The sequence below is a fragment of the Pyrgilauda ruficollis genome, unplaced genomic scaffold, assembly GCF_017590135.1.
Source record: "Pyrgilauda ruficollis isolate IOZ18807 unplaced genomic scaffold, ASM1759013v1 scaffold16, whole genome shotgun sequence".
In the NCBI taxonomy this organism is placed as follows: Eukaryota; Metazoa; Chordata; class Aves; order Passeriformes; family Passeridae; genus Pyrgilauda; species Pyrgilauda ruficollis.
The window spans coordinates 9,621,421-9,642,681 of record NW_024514764.1 but is presented as its reverse complement, the minus strand read 5'-3'; the positions used below and the strand labels follow the sequence as shown (position 1 = coordinate 9,642,681).

The 21,261-nt window shown below is 45.2% G+C and overlaps 1 long non-coding RNA gene across 1 annotated transcript; it reads left to right on the top strand.

Annotated features, from left to right (window-relative positions):
* Positions 1-8,263: 8,263 nt before the first annotated feature.
* Positions 8,264-14,367, top strand: LOC121350737. The gene is made up of 2 exons (XR_005954707.1): positions 8,264-10,398; positions 11,059-14,367. It is a non-coding gene; the product is annotated as an uncharacterized LOC121350737 (long non-coding RNA).
* Positions 14,368-21,261: the final 6,894 nt, after the last annotated feature.

The window sequence follows — 21,261 nt, the reverse complement described above, 5'->3', positions numbered from 1 at the left end:
TGCAGCTGATCACAGCCCAGGGTTCTGCTTTAAAATGTTTGCTGCATTTGCTGGTTCTGCAGTGTGTCCATTTTGGCTGGGCCAGGAGCCACCTGCAATCAGATTTTCTTCCTCTCAGAGGTAATTGCAGACTGAGGCCGAATTAACCCTGTCACTCTTGGGAAAGTTGCATAGCCTGAGCCACAAAAGCCTCTTACTGTGAGGCAACTTCTCCAGAGCCAATATGACTTCAGAGTCTTGTCTGAATCCTTCATATATTTCCAGGCCTATCCTTGCAGTATGGTCACCAGAGCTGCTCACAGCATTCAGCAGTGGTATCTTGGATACTGGATGCCGAAATAACACCCTTTCCTGTGCTTGCTGGTTAATCTCCTCTTTATGTAGCCCTGGATTGCTTTTCCCCTCAGTAACAGCATCACATGAGGAGCTCATGTACGGCTGGTTCTGTACAAACCTCCTCATTTCCTTTAGTTAATTGCTGTTATCTGTATGATTAGCATGACCCTGTACTCAGTCCTTAGACAGGCACTGTGCCATTTGCAGCTATTGAGAGCACTTTGCTCAAATAAACGGATATTGCCCGGCTTCCCAGATCTGTTCCCATCATTAATGCTGTTCCTGGCACCCAGTGCTGCCGTGCACACACTGCATCAGCCATGGCTTAGAGAGCTCCCCACATCACTGAGTAATGGACTCAATAGGCTTGGATCAAGCACAGAAACCCTTTGGCTATGTGTCTGTTTATCATGTAGTACCTATTGGTTAACTAATTTTAAAATCATTTGAGTGCCTTTTTTTATTTTATAAAATACTTTTAGACTGAAAAGCTGCTGCACCTGGAAGTCTGTTTTAAGCTTAGGTCTGTCAAATACTGATGCAACCCAAACACCTGGTTTACTTGACATTTTATTTTCCATGGTTGATGACATGCAGATTAGCTGATCTTTAGCTGATCTTTCCCCAATACCCCATTTATTTATAGGTATTGGCTTATGCTGATCTTTATCCATAGTCCTCAGACGGATCTTGTTATATTTTTTGTATGTATTAATATTTGGCTTGAACTGCTCAGGGGTCTCCTTGGCACCTTGTCTCCACATGCTTGCTGGGAAGTCTGCTTGTTTAGGAGTTTGCTTAATGAGAGTTTCTCATAAGAGAAGGGGTTCTGGCAGAGGTGCAGGTCCCAGCAGTGCTGTGAAACACACGGAGTTAAAATACAGGAACCTTGTTGGTGGCAACTAGCAGCTTTAGCTGGCCCCAGCTCGGTGGGTGCTTCTGGATGGGTTTAATTTGGCTGGATTGGGCAGCCTGTGCCTGTCCCAGCTGGCTGTGTCCCCAGCCTGTCTGATGGGCAGGAGGGCAGTGCTGGCAGACCCTGCTCAGGGCTGGGCTGGCACTGCCAGGGCAGTCACGGGCTGGGGCTGTGTTGGTGCTGCAGAGCTCCAGCTCAGCCTTGCACTGTGCCAGCCCACTGCTCCTTGGGCTCTCACAAGGGCACGATGGAGATGCTGACTGCAAGTTTTACTGCAAATCACCAGATGATTAGGATTGATAATTGTCCACAACTGTCCTGGAATGGATCCAGATCTGAAATGAGGTTACTTCATGCATGGTTTGTTCTGTATTCTTTAAGCACCTCCAGAGAATTATTGCTTCCACAAATAGGAGGGGCAGAGTGTCCTGGTTTTGGGTTTCTGTATCAATACTAACAAGCTCCTCTCTGCAGCTCCCTCAGTGAGAGCACCAGTAATATTGGTTTTCCCTGTCCCTTGAGTGTGCCTTGCCTGTTGCAGAGGTGCTGCAAGGCTCACTTGGAGCTGAGGGAAGGGGTCTTTGCCTCCTGGAGCATCACATTTCAGAAGCCTGTGCCTAAAGATAAAGAGCCACCTGGTCCATGCATATAAACCCACCCTCAGCCAAGCCTGCAGCCATGCCCAAGTCAGCAGCACTGGTACCTTGGAGCCAGAGTGCAAACCCTGGCTGCTGCTCAGGTAGGAACTGCATCCTTTGGGCAGGGTCCAGAGCCAGGCAATACCTGGCTTTGTTTCTGCAGCACGTGCTGCTGCTGTCATTTCTCTAGCTTCTTGCTTGAAAAGAGAGGGCACATCATAGCTTGTGGGGTTCTGCAGAGCAGTAGCCTAGTTTTTCAGGAGGAATTTGCCTCAATCTGTCCCTGTTAGGAATCTTCTGCATGAAGATTGTTCAGTATTGCCTTCAAATCAGGCAGCACCTGCCAGGGCTATCCCCTGGGATTTCTTACTGCCAAATCCCCCAATAGAAGAGACATTCACATCAGTAGAAAAACAAAACAGGAAGAATTAAACCTGAAAATACAGGTGGGAAGGGAAAGGTGGATTTTTGAGCCCTGTGGCTGTCGTGGAGCGCTCTGCTGACGTGCCAGTCCCCTGTGATGCACAGCATATGTCAAGGCAGCTCCGTTTAAAGGGATAACATCAAGGAATCTGAAAGGCTGCCTCCTTTTTGTTCTTATTTCATCCTGTATTACAGGATTTTATTCAGGTTTTTCAGTGGCCTCCTGGGTAATGCTTTATTGCAGTGACAGTGTGGAGTTCTAGTTTGCAATAATGGGATCTATATAAATAATACTGATTCTGCTGCCTCCTGTAATGCTTCCTGCCTGGGAACACTCAAAAGCTTTTGAAAATGTTAATTTCCTGTAATTTGGAATAGAGAAGCACCTCCGGGTGCTGCAGAGGGCATGGCAGCAGTGTGTGTGGTGCTGGTCAGCTGCCTGTAACAGCCATGCCTTTGAATCAGGGGCTTCAAACATTTGAGGGTCTTTTTGCACCCAGAATGAGTAATTAAAAGAATTGGTTTTTTAGGTGTTGGTCTTTTTTTTTCTTTTGTCATTTTGAGGCTTTAAAACTAGGCTAGGTAGTATGAGACTCAGTCCCAAGCACTGAAGTTACTATAAGGGGAGGTTCGCCTTGAAGAAGACTCGGATGAAGGTTGGGAGAGAGGGATTGTTGTGGCATTTCACAGATTTTGCTTGATGTGCAAAGAGATGAGGGATGCTGTGACCCAACAGACTGCAGTGCTGTGTTGAGGACAGGCTCTTTGACTCGGAGCAGCATCCTTGGTCCCACAATACAACTTTCCTTATGGCGCTGCCCTGTGCTGGGTGAATCAATAGTCAGATACTGAGGCACAGGCTAAGGCCCCCGGGTATCCAGGCTCAATTTGGGCATTTATGTTGCTCTAAACAACCTTATACTTGGTCAGGAAGAGGAGACTGACCTGAGTCCCTGGGACTCTGTTCTGCTTTTCTGTGGGGAGCTGTTGCTGGTGGGAAGGGAGATGCTGTGCTGGGTGTGGAGCAGAGCCCAAAGGGCACGTGTGGCACTGGCAAGACAAAACAGCAGCGACGGTGAACAGGGTGAAGTCTTAATGGATTTCCTCGAACCATGCTCTGTTGACAGGATTTGCACTGGATTGACATGAGTTTTCAAAGAAATGAGGGCTGGGTTGTACAGCAGCACTGCCACTTTCCTTGGCTGACCTGCCGTGCCCCCTCCTTTCAGGGTAACATTAAAATGAATATGGTACAGCACAGAGAGCAGCATAATTGGCTGCAGACAGTGCATGTGCTCTGCTGTTCTGTGCAGTATCGATTGCTCCCTGTCCCAGTGTGTGTATCTAAACCAGCCCATTAAGCACAGCCCCTTGGGTGGATGCCAATCCTTTCACACTCCGTGGCTCTCGCTCCATCCTGGCTGTGCCACAAGCACGGTGCACAATCTGCAGGCACTGCACAGCCTGGCACACAGCCTGGCACACAGCCGGGCACACAGCCTGGCACACAGGGACACACAGCCTGGCACACAGCCTGGCACACAGGGCACACAGCCTGGCACACAGCCTGGCACAGAGGGCACACAGCCTGGCACACAGCCTGGCACACAGGGCACACAGCCGGGCACACAGCCTGGCACACAGCCGGGCACACAGCCGGGCACACAGCCTGGCACACAGGGCACTCAGCCGGGCACACAGGGCACACAGCCTGGCACACAGGCTGGCACACAGGGCACTCAGCTGGGCACACAGCCGGGCACACAGCCGGGCACACAGGGACACACAGCCAGGCACACAGGCTGGCACACAGGGCACACAGGGCACACAGCCATGGACACACAGCCTGGCACAGAGGGCACACAGCCACGGGCAGGTCACTGTCCATCGTGGCCCCCCAGCCTTTGTGTGTGAATGTTCTTTGCTCTGGTGGGGATGTCCCTCCTTGTGCTGGTGTGGTCAAACTCCCAGTGATGAGTGGCACTGGTACCACGTGTGTGTCAGGATTTTGTGAGGCTGCAGTGAAATCCCAATGGAAAACTGGGGTTATTTTAGGTAGATGAATTAAGGGGCAAGCCCACCATGGCTTGGTAGATGCAGAAGGGACTCCTTGGGGTTGCATTGTGAGCAGAAGTGATGCAGGTGCTGTTGGGGCACATCTGTGTCCCAGCACACTGAACAGCCACCTCGGCTGCAGGAGGTGGTGAAACCAGCTGTGCAGCTGCTGGATGGGGCTCTGCTGCTGGGTCATGCTGGGGCTGTGCCCTGTGTGCTGCTGGGCTGGCCCGTCTGCTGCCACCCACCCACCCAGGGACACTGTCCCGGCCCCTCCGTGCTCCCTGCTGAGCCTGTGGGATTGATGGCAGCCCAGCTCACAGAGGCTCCCTGGTGGGGATTTTATCACCTTTTAACACTGAAAGGCTTCTAAGTCTCTGCATTCAGAGAATCACAGCAGTGTTTTTCCAGCAGTGCAGAGAAGGAAGCTCCATGCTGCTTCTCTCCATCCTTCATCTCCAGTCTGTGCCCAGCAAACCCACTCCACAGCACATGCCAAAGCTGTTTGGTGCATATATTCCTACATCTTCATACATCTTATTCTATATATATGTACCCATACATGAATGGGAATTATTCCTCTGGTAAATCTAAGTCAATAATTCCTTTCCTCCTGCAAGCATTTAGCCTCCTAGCAGATCCTGTAATAAATTAATCTTCTTTATCACTCCTTTAATCAGTTCCTCAAAACCAGTGAGCAGTGAAATCTTCTCACCTATTGATTAATGTATAATGTTAGATTAATGTATAATGTAAATTAGTAGAAAGCAATTACAAGAGCTGCTGTGTGGTTTGGTGCTGCTGCTGGATTTGTGCTACAAGGAACTCGTTCAGGGTCAGTGTGTTAGCTTGTACCTTGCATGTAGGACCAGCAAAGTGCAAAGGTTTGGGGAGCAAAGACTTCTTCTGTGGAGTTAAAGCTTGAAGAGGAGAAGAGGGGGTGTCTGTTATTTTACACACCCCATGCTATCTGTTCTAAAGAGAGAAGAGCAATATGCCATGATGTGACAGACTGCTAGAATCAACAGCTGAATTTTTAAATAATAGACAATGATGAAGAGCCTCAATGTTAGACTCTTGGGGAGCTGTGGATGGCAGTAGTGGCTGTTGGGAGGGGGATTTGGGCTCATCTCACCTGAGCTTTGACATTTATTCCATGGGATGGGACAGCATTCCCTGTGGGCTCACTTTGCAGGAAGCAGAGACCAAGGTAACATCTGGGTTGTTATTCAGCTCACCTCAGCTGTTTCTCCCTCTGCAGTTTGAAGGGTGCTGTGTGTGGGCTGTGGGCATTTAACACTTTAAATTAATGCTTCATATTTAGCTGGGATGCAAACGTGCTTAGGTACACAATCAGTTCTTCAGTGCCCTGCTGTGATCTGCTGATATGAAAGGCTTAGTTGTAAACTATGCTTATTGTGGCTACAAATAATGCTTTGGGGCTTCCCAAAATTCTATTGTTTTAATAGAGCAGTTGGCAATGGCTCAAACTCCTCTACTTACTTTTTCCCAAGACAGTGGAGGGGAGGAGAGAAGCAGAAAAGGAAACACAGTAAAATGTCCCTGTGGTATTTTTTGTATTACATACCTGCCAAATCCTGTAGTGCTGTGTTAAGACAAAGGGCTGAGCCCTCAGTGTTGTCCAAGGGAAAAAGCACAGAAAACTCTATTAAAGCCTCTGGATTGCATTGACCTTTGGTTTGCTCTCATCTTTTCCTGGTTTCTGTGATGTGACACATGTCAGCTGTGGGGAAGAGTGGGCACTGCAGGTCCTGTTCTTGATTTCAGCTCAGAGCGTTGAGGCACACAGGTTAGCACATGGAGTGAAACCATCAGAGCAAATGGAAATCTCATTTCTGTGCTGGGATTCTCCCCAACACCACAGTGTTGGCTTTGTCCTGCCCTTGGACTGCTCCTTTGAGAAGCCAGTGCACCCCTAACCTCTATCTGCTGGCTCCTCAGCCCTCCGTTGAAGGTGCCATTTGCTCCTGCTGCACATCAGGGAGCTTGGAGCTGCTCACAGCTGATGGAAGAGGAAGAAAACCACTTTTTTGACCTGGTTTTTCTTCCCCACTTTGTTATGGGGAAGAACAAAGGACTAGAAACTTCTGTGAATTCTGTCCTAGTACAAGGAAGAAGCTCAAAAGGAGTTAGGAAAGCATTAATCCTCATCTCTGCCTGGATGAGACACTGAATTTCTGGTGCTCTGTGGTGACAGGAGCTGTGCTTCTGCTCCTGAGGAGCTCTATCAAACACCCCTCAGAGTAACGAAGAAAGGAAAGGAAGTTGGAAAATGCACATTCCTTTGCCTAGCAGGGGTTTTTGCTCAGGCTGTGGTCCTAGTTCACCTTGTTTCCCTGCAGAAGGGACCTCACGCTCCAGAGTCACTTGTGCAGAAAGGCATCTCTTCCCCTTTCTACCCAGTAATTCTCAGGCCTAAATAAGACCTGTTTTTTTTTAAAGATTAGAATGTGGAGAGCACCAAAGATCAATTCAAATAATAAATAAAACGTAATCTGGTGAGAAATTGCAGAGACTAGAGATGGACTCTCTTCTGAGCTGTGCAGCAAAGGGCAATGATGAGCTGTTTGCAGCAAGTGGAATTGTTAGGTAGGAAAATTGTTCTGGCTGTGAGTGTGGTCAGGCATTGCCATGGGGACCCAGAGAGGCAGGCAGACCTCAGTCCTTGGAGACACTCAGAGCTTCACTGGACACAGCCCAGAGCAACCTGACCTGAGGCTGAGGTTGGCTCCAATGAGCAGGGACTGGAATGGGGATTCCTGTCAACCTCAGCTCTTCACTGCTCCTGGGATTTACAGGGGCAAATTCACTGTTACAGTAAAGCTATTGTTTTGTAGACCTGTTTTTATCATGAGAGCATCCTGCTTCATGAACAGTGGTGTCTCTGAGCATTCATTATTCAGAAAAAGTTTTTCTTCCAATTACACAAGATCATAAGAAGAAAAGTGTCTGGTTTGTCAGAACTGCAGAGCTAAAATAAGCTGCAGCAAGCACATCTCCTTGGCAAGGAGCTGGTGTCTCTAATTAGAAAAGCTCTGGAGAGTTAATCTTCTTGGGTATGAGACCTATTGCTTCCTCCTGCACCATGTGATGGCTGGAGCTGAGCAGCTTTAAAAAGGCCTGAAGGCTGGGCTTCAGATAATTAGTATGTCCTACTTGGGAACTTATATATATAAATACATACATACATATATATATACATATATATATATATAAAGTTCTCAAGTAGGATATATTAATATCATATATATATATATATATATGAATTTCCCAAACATGAGGTTTGGTGTGGTCCTGTCAGATGGCTGAACTGCAGCAGGGCTGAGAATTGACTGGGAATTGAAGATGTAAATTCGTTTACTTAAAAAGTGCTGGAAGTCCTAATCTCTGGCAAGCAGCTGCTGCAGAGTGGAGTAAGTTATTGTAGCATCTAGCTGTGTGGGAGCAGTGTCCTCAGCAGGCAGGAAGAATCGTGGTTGCCTGGAAGTGCCCAAGATTGGGCTGGTTTCTTGCTTGGGGTGGTCATGCCTCACCCTCCCAGAGGTATGGGCAGCAGGAGGGGAAGAGGTTGTGATAATGAGATGAAACAAAGCCTTTCCTGGGACAATAACCTCAGCCCCCCTGCCAAAGAGATAACCTTGATATTTCAGATATTTCTGCTTTCATGCTAATGCTCTCCAGAGCAAGGGGGGGCAACTAATCAGCATTGCAGCAATCAGTCAGGTTTCCCTTGGCACATGATGAGTGTAATTATTTTGCAGTTCACTCTATGTTCTTGGTAGCTGTAGTGATGTTTATTCTGGGAAGTTTCTGGGACTGAGGTGGTGCAAAGGTTTTAATTTCAGACTTACCAAGTTGGGTTCTTGGCCTGGGCTCCAAATTTCCAGAGTTTCTCTGAAGTTCTTGTTGGCCTTATTAGACTTTATCAATCCTAGTTGCTTTTCCTGAGACATCTACCACATGTGACAGTTTTGATGTGGATACTGATGTTCCAGAATTGACTGATGAATTCCGTCAGACAAAAATAGCTTGTGTGTATCAGCAATTGAACCAAATTGCTTGGTTTAAAAGTAAAAGCCTTATCTGACTTGGCCAGCATGCTGCACTTTGTCTCCTCCCCAGCAAAATTTCCAACCTTCCCTGCAGCCCTGCAGCTCAGGGGCTGGAGGCACAGGAACTCATGGCTAAGGCAGGAGGGACTGGGGCTGCACTGGGACTGCACTGGAGCTGCACTGGGGCTGCACTGGGGCTGCACTGGCTGTCCTTGGGCTCCAGGAAAGCTCAGGGTTTGTGTGCCACGTCCAACAGGAGTTGTGGTGCCTCCACTGGCCGAACTGTGGCTCCCTGGGGTTTGAAAACACTCACCTGGTGCAGTGGGCAGCTCTCTTTCAAATGCTCAACAACCACTGAGCAGATTAGCACTGCCTCAGACCTCACACTCACCAAGGAGCACTTACTGAGGTATTAGTTAGTGAAAACCTGGGCAGGACTCTCTCAGCCTTCAGGCAGCTGGCAGTTCAGTCTGCCATAGGTGCTCTCCTGACCACCCAATGGCACCCAGATAGAGCCAAAGTTAATTTATCTCATTCTAGTAATTGGAGTTACTTACAGATATCTCTATCACAATGTCATATTCTCATATCTGAATTGCCCCAAATTTGCACCTTACCCATGTCAAGCTCTGCAAATAACCTAAGAAGTGATGCTGTAGGAATTTTGTTTTTACTGTCAATCTCCTGTGCAGCACAATACCTTTGAAAGCTGCAAGAAATATTTATATTATTGGATGCAAACGCCATGGGAATGTGCAATTGATTATTCAAACCTCATGCTGCTGCTGCAGAGATTTGTGTTGCTGTGAGTGACTTTGATTCCCTGATAGCCTGTCTCATGCTCCTGTCCCCTAATGGAACTGATAGCATTAAGTCATGCAGTTAATCAAGTGAAAGAAATTGTTTCTCCTTATTCAAAGACCTGATGACTTTATCCAACAGGGAGGATCTCTAACAGAATAAGACAAAGAGAAGCAGATGAGATAAGAAACAGCCACAGGACTCACTAAGCAGCAGAGTAGGTGTGTTTTTAAAGGCTGCAGATTTGGAATAGAAAAACATTCTGAATGATCTATGGAAAGACAGCCTTCTGGCTGGCACTTTATTATTGCATTTTTCTGTATTAAGGAGTCAAAGATCAAGAATAAATTCAATCCAGGTACTGATACACAGAATTGTTAATTGAGGTGTGCTGAGGTGTGTGAGGACAGTGTGGAACACAGCAGCTCCTCAGAGGAGGCAGCTGGCAAAGATGGGTGCATGGTCCCAAATTATCTGTGTGTGATGGTTTTCCTGCACAGTATTTCCATCACTGATAATGAGGAATTAAAACATAATTCACTAATGCATGAAAAGAAAGGTCTTCACAGGGCTGGGTACTCCCAGGGAATGATTATCCTGATGAAATTAACTTTAATACAGGAGGCTCAGGAGGAAGCATAATTCTCCCTCCTTTTCATGCTACCCATTATAACAATGATCTGTGCAAAACCAATTTGACTATTAGATCATTCCTACTAAAATAACTCCAAACCATTTACAAGTATCCTATTAGGACTTGCTGCAAGTAGATGCTGAAGCACTTCCAGTGCTGCTGAGTGTAATTTGTACCCTCCCTGTTACCTCTGCCAGGTGGAGCTGTTGTCTCTGGTCCCTGGAATTCCTGCATTTCTGGGGAATGGCAGCAAGCAGAAGGGATCACTCTACCTCTGCAGGGACAGTGGCAGTGTGCTCTTTTTCACAGACTTTAGGAGGTGGCCCCTCAGGAAGCAATACATGGATGCTGTGTGAAACTGCCCTCTGAGACAGGCCCCACGCTGAGCTCTGCTGTGCTCTCATGAATTTATAACAGCTCTGCTACACTGGAATTGTTCCAAGGCTTTGCTGGTGAGGATGCAGTCAAAATCTCTCCCACGGGGAGCAGAAGTGCTGCAGAGGAGTTTGCCCCTTTCACCAGGTCAGTCTGAAGTTTGGCTGTCCTCCTAAAGTGTGTTGCTTTTATTCTCAGAGTTACAGGCAAATAAGAAAGATAAGAAATAAGATATTTTTACCAGGTTGTGGAGTTCTTTGGAGCAGTGAATCCCCCAGGGGGGCAGAGAAACAGAAACCACACTTCTTTTATGCATGCTGCATAAGGGATAAAAATGTACAAGTGTTTTCCATTCCCAGGTTCATCTTTTGCTTTAGGCTTTGGTGACCAATAATGATAGTAAAAGTTAATGAAATGTTAGTGGCAAAAGCTAATGAAGATTATGTGGAATAAGGCTGAACATGGACTAAAATATTGATAAATGAGAGTTTTAAGGGAAATCAAAAAGCATTTTTTCTGGCAAATGTTTATGCATCTTCTCCCTTTAGACAAGATCTTGCAATCAGCTGGTAAGGGCATTGAACATCAGTCTAGAGTAACCAGCACAGCAACTGCAGGAAAGGCATTATTTTAGAGTTTATCTACGTACTTTTAAGTGATTGTATAGCTCCCATGTGTCAAGGAAAGACAAGTTTTTACTTTTTGAAAAGTCTATATCCTGCTGGGCTAAAGAGTGCAGAAAATGCCTGTTTGCTGGTGAGTCACTAGTGAAATCATTAGATTTGAGCCTTGAACTGCACGTTGTAGATTCAGGTGCTGAAGAGGAGAACCAAGAGCCAGGAACACTTCCCTCAGCATGGTGCCACACTGCTGAGCTTCTTCATGTGTGCACGTCTCTGATAACAGAACAGGTAAAGGTCTATGAGAAATCCCAAAACCTGGAGTAAGGAGGACTTCTCAGTCACAGCCCCATCGCAGTCCTGGCTAGGATGCTTCAGAGCATCTCAGCAGGCTGCTACTTAGCTGCCAACTGCTCCTTAAGGCAAAAAGAGGTGAGTCTGAATTTGTCACAGCGTGTGACACTGACAGAGCTGGAGCTGCTCAGTGCTGTGGTGGCATTCAGGATGTTGTGCCAGCATCCTGGAATTTATTGCCCACATTTTGCCACGTGTGTGAAGGTGAGCTGGCATCACATGAAATGTCACATTGGCCAGGTAATCCCTTTAGCACATATTTAAGTTACTGTGGGATTGATCATGCTGGGTCTGGGCTGAGAAGCACAATGAGCTTACACAGGCCAGTGCATTCAGCAAGAGTTCAGGTATCTGCACCTTAATGTGTGCAGATACATCCTCCTCAAAATACTACCAGGAACCTCATCTGCAGTGCTTACCAACCTGCATTTCACTCTCTGCTGCACTTGGTTTCTCACAGATTTCTTTTGTTTTGCTCAAGATAAGCCCACACTACAGAGAATTGATTTGGAACACCATAAAGTCAAGTGTTACTTGCATCCATTGATGTTTCAGGCTCGTTTCTCTTGTCTGCTGTAATTACCACAGAAAGGAGGCTGTGATAATGGTCAACATCAGAATTAATGAAGGAAAAATAAAACAGACATAAAAGGCCACTGCATGGCACAGCAGGAATGTAACAGGTCTTCATGAAAAATTTCCCTGTGAGTTTGTAAATACTGATTTTCTTCTTTCTTCTTCCAGTTTCTCACTCCATGTTCACAGTGGCTTTCTGTTCCCTGGTGGCAAGCCAAGGCAGAGGAAATCCAGCCAAGCCAGCCACTGTCCCCACATGGTCCCTCCCCAGACCATTCCCGCCAGGCAGACTGGGAATTCCCTTGATGCTGGGATTGTTAAAGTTTTCCTGGTGGTTAGGGCCTTTTATACTCTTTCACTGCCAGCTCTGTTCTGACTGCTAAATGGTAAGAGCCAAGCAACTCTGCTGGTGAGTTGGTTTGAGCTGCTCCACTGCTGCTGCTCCCCATTTGCTTCTTTGGAGAGTATGCAACATTCAAGGTGGGTGCTGGCTTTGCCCTAAATGTTCAGGTTTGAGATGTTCTGTGGGTTTTGCTCATTCCTTCCTGCTGATCAAAGACTTTTCTCTCCTGGTACAAGTCCAGCACTCTCAACCACTAGTGCTCTGAGCAGGGAGAGCATGGATGGGACTGCAGGAGCAGCTGGCTCCTGTGGCTGTGATCCACTTTGTCATCCCCTTTTTTCTGGTTCACTCCAGCTGAAGAGGCACCTGGGAGAAGTTTGGTGTTTTCCTAAGGCACACCTTGGTGTCCAGCCCAACCTCTGGGTAATGCTGGTTGTTAACTTTACAGTATTTGCCATAAGCACTGTCACAAGGTTGTGTATCAAACATCTCAGTAAATGGTTGGTCACGTTACAGAATTGATACATGAAGAAAGCAGTCATTGCCAATGCCCGGGAAAGAACATAATCCATTCCTAAAAATAGAAGTGTGACAGCTCATGACTCAGTTATTAGGTCTTGGTCAGAGTATTTAATTGATTTCCAATGTGGTGCATGTTATTTTTAAGTCATAACCTATTTTTGGCCTTAGGAGAATTTTGCAAAGAGAAGGAGATATTGCATCATATCCATTCAGTAAATATTTTAGTAATAATGTGAAATAGGTTGTAAGCAACAGGTTAGGAATTTCCTTCATAGAACACAACCTGCTCATCAGCTTGCTAAGGATTATCCCCCCCAGTTTGTGGGAATTGGAAGTCAGTGTCAGGAAATTTTCTAACATATTTTTTGCCGTATAGGTAATGGAATATTTTTAGTATTAAAATAATCTGATTTTTTGAGGATAAATAAATATGGTATGGTAATAAGTGATTCTGTTTGAAATCACGGGAATATTTACTGGCTATTTGGTGACTGTGTGGGCTTTCCCTGCAGTGCCTCTATGACCTGTCTGTATCCTCATGTGTGGTTCTGTATTCCCTCTCTCTCCCTGTGCCCACCCTTTCCTGTGCAATCAGGTGAGGAGGTTTCACACCAAGTTGCTTCTACCTGCCAAAGCAGGGCCATTTGTTTGAGTCCTTCCTGGCCAGAGACTGGTCACAAAACAGGTCAGACAATAACAACCCTGAGACTACTGTGTTGTCATTAATTCAAGTTGAACTTGGCCAGCAGGCTCCAGACTTATCAAAGTGGACAAACAGGCAGACAGCCCAAGCACAGTGACTGCACAGTCTTGGGAAATGAGCTAAAAATAATAGTGTATTTATTTCTGCAAGAATGAAATTGGATTTGATTCAACCAATCTCTTGAGCTAATAAGGGTAATGAAAATGAGATTACCATGATTTATTATTTCTGGTAGCTATTAATTATTGGGTTTTTCTTTTGAGTAATTAAAGGGGAATTTTTCCTGCTTTAAGTGAGTGCACTAGCTCTCATTAATCTGAAGTCTTAAAAATATATCCTTAACCTGGAGAGCCTAAAAAACCACTAGTTTCCTTATAACTGTTCATTTGCAATGTAAGACCACGAAGCAACTCATAGAAAAGTTGTTTTTACTCTTTTCACATTTCTGTGAGTGTGTAAATCCTATTTACACCGTGGCTGTTTATTGGCATCTTGGTTCTGCCTTCTGTTTCTCTCCTGGACAGATCCAGAGTTCCTCTGCAGAATCAGCCATGGCTAAATTTAAGCACACAGATATAAAATAAATACTGGATAGTGATTTTTCCCCCACAGACTTCAGTTACCCTGAGAGAGACCTTAAAACAGAGGCATGTTGCAGCAATTTTAGGTGGTAGCCCAGCTTTTATTTCTGAGGGCATGTTGTGGAGGCAGCTTTCTGCCATGGTCCGACAGCAGCAGGATGATGGCCTTTAAAAATAGGACCTTTGCCATTTTGTGTTCTTGTCAGAATGTCACAAAGGTCAGGCTTGTTTTTCTCCCTTTTTTCTCTTCTGGTTATTGCCCTCATCAAAGGAATGGGTTGATTTTGCTGGTGTGGGGTTTCATCCTTGCAGTGGCAGGGCAAGGAGGCCCAAAGCTGCGCAGAGGCTCCCCAGGGCAGCAGGGCTGTGTTGGCTCAGAGCTGGGCTGGGCTCTGCAGAGTGCTGCCTGTTATGAATCTGCCCATTTATTTCACTGCCCACTTCTTAACACTCCTGTTAGGAGGCATTTGTCCTTTCCAAGGACAGGAACACCAGCTGCCCACAGCCGCAGGAGTGCAGGCAGAGCTTCTCACCCATCCCTCCCCAGAGCATGAACAACCCACGCTCAGGCTGTGGAGGTCCCTGCTGCCCATCTGCCCTCAGGGCTCCTGTCCATGGCTGTCAGCACAGCCACAAAGGGAAGTGTTGTGTTCAACAGCTCCTAAAGATTGTGGTGAGAAAAAACAAAGCCAAACCAATCACATCTTCTCCCCATGAAACTCAGCCACGCTGAGAAGCGATGTGGGCACGAAGCAGGGAGCAAGAGAAGGGCGGTGTTTGTTCAGACCAGTCGGATGAATGGTTCAAGTGCCTCCTGCCAGCCCGCTCAGCTGGCCCAAATCTGGTCCCTGAAGTCTGCAGGGTGCATGCCAGAGGGCTCTGTCTGCCTTTGGGCATGCTGCAGTGCTACCAAGCCAGCCCTACAACCTCTGGCAAAAGCCAAGGCTGTGTTTGGCACCAGGAATGATCCTTTGTGCCCAAGTGGCTCATCCAGGGACAAGCTGTGCTCATTGCCACTGATTTCCAGGTCACAGTGGGCTGTGCCCTCAGCTGGCTTCATCCCTTGGCCTGGCTGCATCCCCTTGTGTGCATTTATCAGGAATGGTGGGCAGGATGGGTGTTGGGAACACCACTTTCCTCCAGCAGCTCACTGGGGGCAGGTGGGATGGCCCTGTCCCCTCTCCACATCTAACTTTATTCAGCTGCAAAACTGGAACAGTAGGAAGCTTAATCTCTGGGCTAAACTGCTACCCAAGTCAAATGTGGTGTCTTTATTGCTTGTAGTAAATAACAAACATGTTCCCAAGGCTCTGTAATTAACCTTTTTTGTAAAGGGGAAATCAATTTCCAGTTTCCTTGCAGAACTTCTGCATCCTGTCTGGAGAGATCTAGCATTTATCATCCTTCAGTAAATCCTGTGGGGACTCTTTGGAGCTGGCAGGGTCCAGCTTGGAGCAAGCTCCTGCAGGTACCATCCCCATGACAACTTATCTTTGAACTTCAGACCAAATTCCTCAAAAAGGGAACAATCCCCTGCTGTAGGAAAGGGAATTACAGCTTAGGAATATTCTCCTTTGCTTTAGGAAAGCAGAATCCAAAAAAGGCAATTTCCAGGAGAAGATTAAAACTTTGAATCCTGAATTCAATAGCTGATAGGGAAATCTGTTTTAGAGCAATCAAACCCATCCCAGGCCTCTAATTGCTAACACCAGGATGTGCCAATGGTAATCTGCACTCCTGGGGTATGTGATAGAGACTCCAGGAAATGAAGAAATGGCAGTATTTTGACCTTTCAGCAGAAAGTTCTGCAGAAAAACATATTCTCAAGTATGTTTATATTCCCAGAGAAAGAAACATTCTCCAAAGGTACTCTAACAAGCAGATCCACAGCAGAGTAGATCAAACGGGGTTTTATTTGCTCTACATGCTGTCAGGCAGCCAGGATTGATCACTTTACCTAGGGAAAATGGAAAAATCAATGTAAAAAAAGGAACAGGTAAAGCTTTAACAGGGAAAAACTGAAGCTTTTCTCATGTGTCCATAATTTGATGCCATTTTTCCCAGAGGGTTTGCAGGACTGTCCATTCTGCCAGCATCAGAGGAGCTGGTAGGTGCAGGTGAGCACGAGGGCACTCACTGCTGGTCTGGTCTGCAGGGCTGGTGGGGAGGTCTTTGTGTGCTGGTGTTACTGGGGGATGAGCTGAGAAGTGTCAACCTCACTTTGTGCCACGGGGAAACTCTTTGGAAGTTTTGGATTTGGAAAATTCTCACTTTGTTTTAAATTAAAGGAAATTTGATTGTATTTCAGTATTTTTTTTCTGAATTGATGCTATGTTTTTTTTTTTTTTTTTTCAGAATTGGAATATGGAAAATGTAATGTGTGATACAAGAACTCTTAATGTAACAGAATCACAGAATTAACTAGATGATCTTTGAGATCATCAAATCCAACCCATGACCTAACACCTCCTCATCACCTAAACCCTGGCACTGAGTGCCATGTCCAGGCTATTTTTTAAACTGTTCTTTTTGGAAAGAAACTTTTGATTTAAAACTTTTGACCTGTTCTAAGAGACACACTGCAATTACATAACTGACTGAAAAAATCTCACATTTAGAAATAAAAGCTGTTTTCTGGGTTTAAACCCACTTATTGCTCTGATATGGGGTATTTTCAAGGTTATCTTTGCAGTCACAGGTGACAGAATACTTTTCCCAGTGCTGAGACTTGGGAGAAATGCATGATACTGTCCTGGGAGCTCCTGGGAGCTGTTGCAGTATGAGTTTGTCCATATTTACAAATTAATTTGACTTGTTCTTGGCAGTTTTTGGATTTAGCTCAAAAATAATCCATTTTGTCCAAATAACTTCCTAATAATAAAGACCCGCTGTCAGACCTAAATCCCAATATTACACTGCAAAGTAGCTGGAGAATTAGCCATTGCCTTCAATAAAAATCACATTTTCCCAAACCAAGCTGTAATCAGTGAGAATTGTTGATTTTTCAAGACTTTTAAAACTGAGTCAATAAAACATGTTGAATCTTACCTTATCTACACTTCAAGTACCAAAAAGCATTGATGTCTCTCAAACAGAATTATTGTTTTTTAAAACACAGCGAAATGAGAATGTACCTCTGCAAATTTATCATTTTGGAAAGAATGGTTTCTTGAATAAGAATATTGTAAAACCCATCAGAGAGAAAAGTGCTGCTAGGAGGAGGATGTTGCATAAGGTGTCTGAGATAAAGGTTTTACTATTTTTCGTGTTCTCATAAAATTTTACTGAAATGGAAGATTTTTCTCTTTAAATGTTCATTGTTATGCACATGCTTTGCAGAGATAATAGCTACCTTTGCCTAATCCTCATGGGCTGATTTGAATACAGAATTGGTATCATTCTCCAATTTCTTTGAACCTGGGGGAAAAGCATCAGCGTTTATTTAAAGACTTGGTGAGTTTTAAGTTCCCCCAGACATCAGAGAGATTTTAGTCCATGACTGAAATCAATGACAATATTTATCTGTTGGCTTTAATTTTTAAATATCTTTCAGTATCAGGACCCAGAACATGATTTACTTTTCAAAGCAATTTAAATTTTTCAAACTGAATTTGAAATTATTATTTTTTTAAATATAAGATTTTTTTTCTCTTCTTCAGCACACCCCATAAATGTACTTAGGATGTGTGAACATCTTTTGGAGTGACTGGGAGCTCTATGCAATTAATTTTTTTTTAAGGCTGGTTCTTGGAGTACCACATTCTGTGGTGGAGATCTTGCTCTGCTGGGCCCAGGGGGCTGCACAGCCCAACCAGCCAGTGCTGTAAGACGCACCATGAGGCTGCTTTGTCACATTATGGGTGTCAGGGCTCCAGTTCTCATCTTGAACAAGTATTTTGATTATCTAAAATGGAGTCACAACAAGATCCAGTTGTTCAGCACAACTGATCATCCTGCAGACCATCCTGCTCCCTGTGTGTAGATCAGTCTCACACTTTCAGCATGAGTAATTACAGGCTTTCCCTTAACTAGGAGTTATCTTGAAAGAAATCCAGTCACTTCAGGCCTCTCCAGAGCCCCCCTTGAACCTGAGCAGTACCTGCAGGGAATGGCTGATGCAGAGCCCTGTCTTGACACTGGGAGTCAAAGAGATGAAGCCATTGTAAGTCAGAATGTTTAATTGTTCCTGTGAGTCACTGAAGGCAGTATAAACATCAGTCTCCAGCCTACAGACTTGTCATTCACTTCACAGAAAGCAGCAGGCTTCAGGCTGATGAGGAGGCTGATGTAAACAAAACAAGATCCTGAAGGGTCATTTCCAGGATTGTGCAAAGGTTTGGGCTGGACCAAGGAGCAGGTCTGCACAGTGGGTGACTCTGGGTGTTACTGCCCGTGCTGCTGCTTTCCTGAGGTGCTCAGACCCCTGCTCAGAAAAATAAATGTTTAATTAAATCATCTAGTCAGGGAAAAACAGATGTCCGTATTTAGATTTATGGATATGTTCAAAAGACGTTCCTTTTTTTAATGGGACTGAAAGATGTGCTGAATTTAAACACACTTTTAAATACTTTCTGAAAAAGTGCAACCTTACTGTTTGAAAGCTTTCGTGTGAGCTCAAGGCTGCCTTATTACAGTGCTGCAGGGACATTTGTGCTTGGAATTCCATTCTTCATCTTCATCTTCATTGTTGCATGATCCTCAGCTCAAAATTGTGTTCATGGATCGTGGGATGAGCACTTCATTTTAACCTTGAAGAAATCTTACTGATTACACAATAGCTTGTAATTTATTAATTAAAAATAGATGGTGGTCTCCCTCATATTTTGATTAACCGAGTATCTTTCACAGTAAGAACTGAATTAAATCAGAAATATCATAATAACTTTAAATATAATGATCTGGAGGGGTACTGAGAGCATCCCTTGAAGTGCTTTCATTTATGAGACAGCTAATTTGCATGAGTAACCACTTGGCAGCTGTAAAAAACACACCGTGGAAAACATTCTGCTATGGAAATGATCTTAAATCTTCTAGTCATGCGTGAGAAGCTCCATCAGTTGTCTTTTGGCTTTAACTAGATGTGTTTTCAGTGAGAGAAGATGTGAAGGACAGGGGGCTCTGACCTCCTGTGAACCTGTGAAGGAAGTGACAGACAGCAAGATGTAAACCTAAGGACTACAGCCAAGATACAGCTTGATTACAGATGCACTGAGTGATTTGGAAAGATAAACTTTGCATGACCCTGGGAAGAGGAATGCTGCTGAATGCTCAGGATTTCAAGTGAAGCCACTGAAGCGTTCAGTGGAAGTTCAAGGAAAATGTTGTGTCTTTAGGGTTAAAATGGAAATTTAGATCCCTTTTCTGAAGTCTGGGCGTGCAGGTGAATGAGCTGTGCCTCCCTCCTGGAGGCAGCTGGGTGTGTAAGGAAGAAGTGCTCTGAGTGAGGTGTTACTGCTGGCTTGGCAGTGGCAGGGGGAATTGCGTTTGGGAACAGGTAAAACTCGGGGTTTGCTTTGCTGGAACTCCTTGTGAGGCTGTACCTGGCTCAGGTGAGTGCTTGGCAGCTGCCAGACCTGCTGTTTGTGTCTCAGGCACGAGCAGCTCAAGAAAGCTGTAAAGAACTACAGTGGGAACACTTTGCTATCTGCATCTCCTTGTCTTCTTTCCATCCCCCATCCACCTTTGGAGAAACGTGGGTGCACATTTTGGGGATGCTGCAAGTAAAGAACCTTCTCTTATAGTTGTTTTACCTTAAAAGCAGAAAAGACAAGGAAGCTGTTTACAGATATTCATTGCTCTCACATTTGGAATTCTTGTGTGCTTCTGTGGAATAACTGGTGATATTTATTACTTTGCCTTTTCAGAAATCTGGGATTTTGTATCAGCCCAGCACAGTTTATCTCTACCGTTCTCAGTGGTGTAAAATGCATTAATGATGCTACTGTTCGTTACATTAAAAGCAGCTTTACAAGAAAAGACATCAAGTTAATTTTGCTGCAGTACTTCTCTTTGTAACTGAGCCTTTGTTCTCAACCTGAAAGTACACCAATATAATTTTACTCAACTTTCCAAATGTCTGAAATTCAACTGGAATTTTAAGAATTTGAAGCAGAATAATTTTCTAAGATCTAGACTGTAGCAAAACCTTTTTTTTCCCCAAGAATGTAGGTACTAAGGTTTCATCTATCCAGAAGTGCTGTTAAAGACTGAACTAACCAATCTTATGTATCATATTTAGCTCTGGAACCTGAGGAAAATGCCTTTTGCACACTCTGGGAAGTCCCTCCATGCTTTGTTTTCCCCCAGATGGGTCACATACTTTCACTCCATCATATCCTTGCTATGAACTCAAGCTGTGCCTCAGCACTTTTTCCAGAGAACTCTCACCTTTACTGCTTCATGTTAATTGAACAATTTAGGGCTTTGCTTATTTTAATAGTCAAGACTTATGATATTCATCTCTTCTATGCAGTAAGGCAGAAATAGTTTCCAGTCTCTGTGGCCACTGGGCAATTTTCTGTGCAGAACATCCCTGTGTGGAAAAGCTGCTGAAGGCCATTCCCTGGAACAGAACCACTTCACTCTCAGCTCCTCCAGCTCTCATTTCACACAGGTGTAATTGCACTGACTGAGGCAATGGTTTTTGACTTGTTCCAAGGTGCTGGGAAAATGCAGCCTTCCAGTTAGACAAAGGGAAGAGCTCTGGCAGGATACCTCAGCTGCCATCAGCAGGGCACAGACGATTGCTTTTGATGTTAGATGGCAGAAGATGTGCTCTGAGGGGATTTGGGAGGTGAAGCATCTCCTGCTCCCTTTTGCACATTTTTGTCTCCTAGCAAGAGCTGTGGTGAGCCAGGCCTGGGTGTTTGCCTGCTTGCTGAGCTGATGGATCTGTGTGTGCCATGGGCATGGCTGGACCTGGCTCAGGGAGATGGGCTCCCCAAGGTGAGGTATCCTGGTGGGGTGAGACAGAACTAAACTGGACTCAGCAGCCTCTCCAATATGTCCAGGAAAGGCAGGGCTGAGGATAAGGAGCTGCACTGTTGTGATGTGGGGTCACTCTGAAGGGAGCTGCTGGGTGGGTGCACTGAGAGCACAGCAGTGAGTGCCTCAGAACCTGCTGGGGGCTCTCCTTGCTGCCCTGGATTCACTTGACTCCAGTTTGCACAAGCTTTGGATGTTCCAGCTGAGTTACTCCTAATTCTTTCCTAATCTTCAGACAGTTAAAAAAGATTTCCCATGTGGCTGGGGTAAATGCAGGGCTGTAGCAGCAATGGTTTATAATCATTTCAAGAACATTGCCACTGGTCT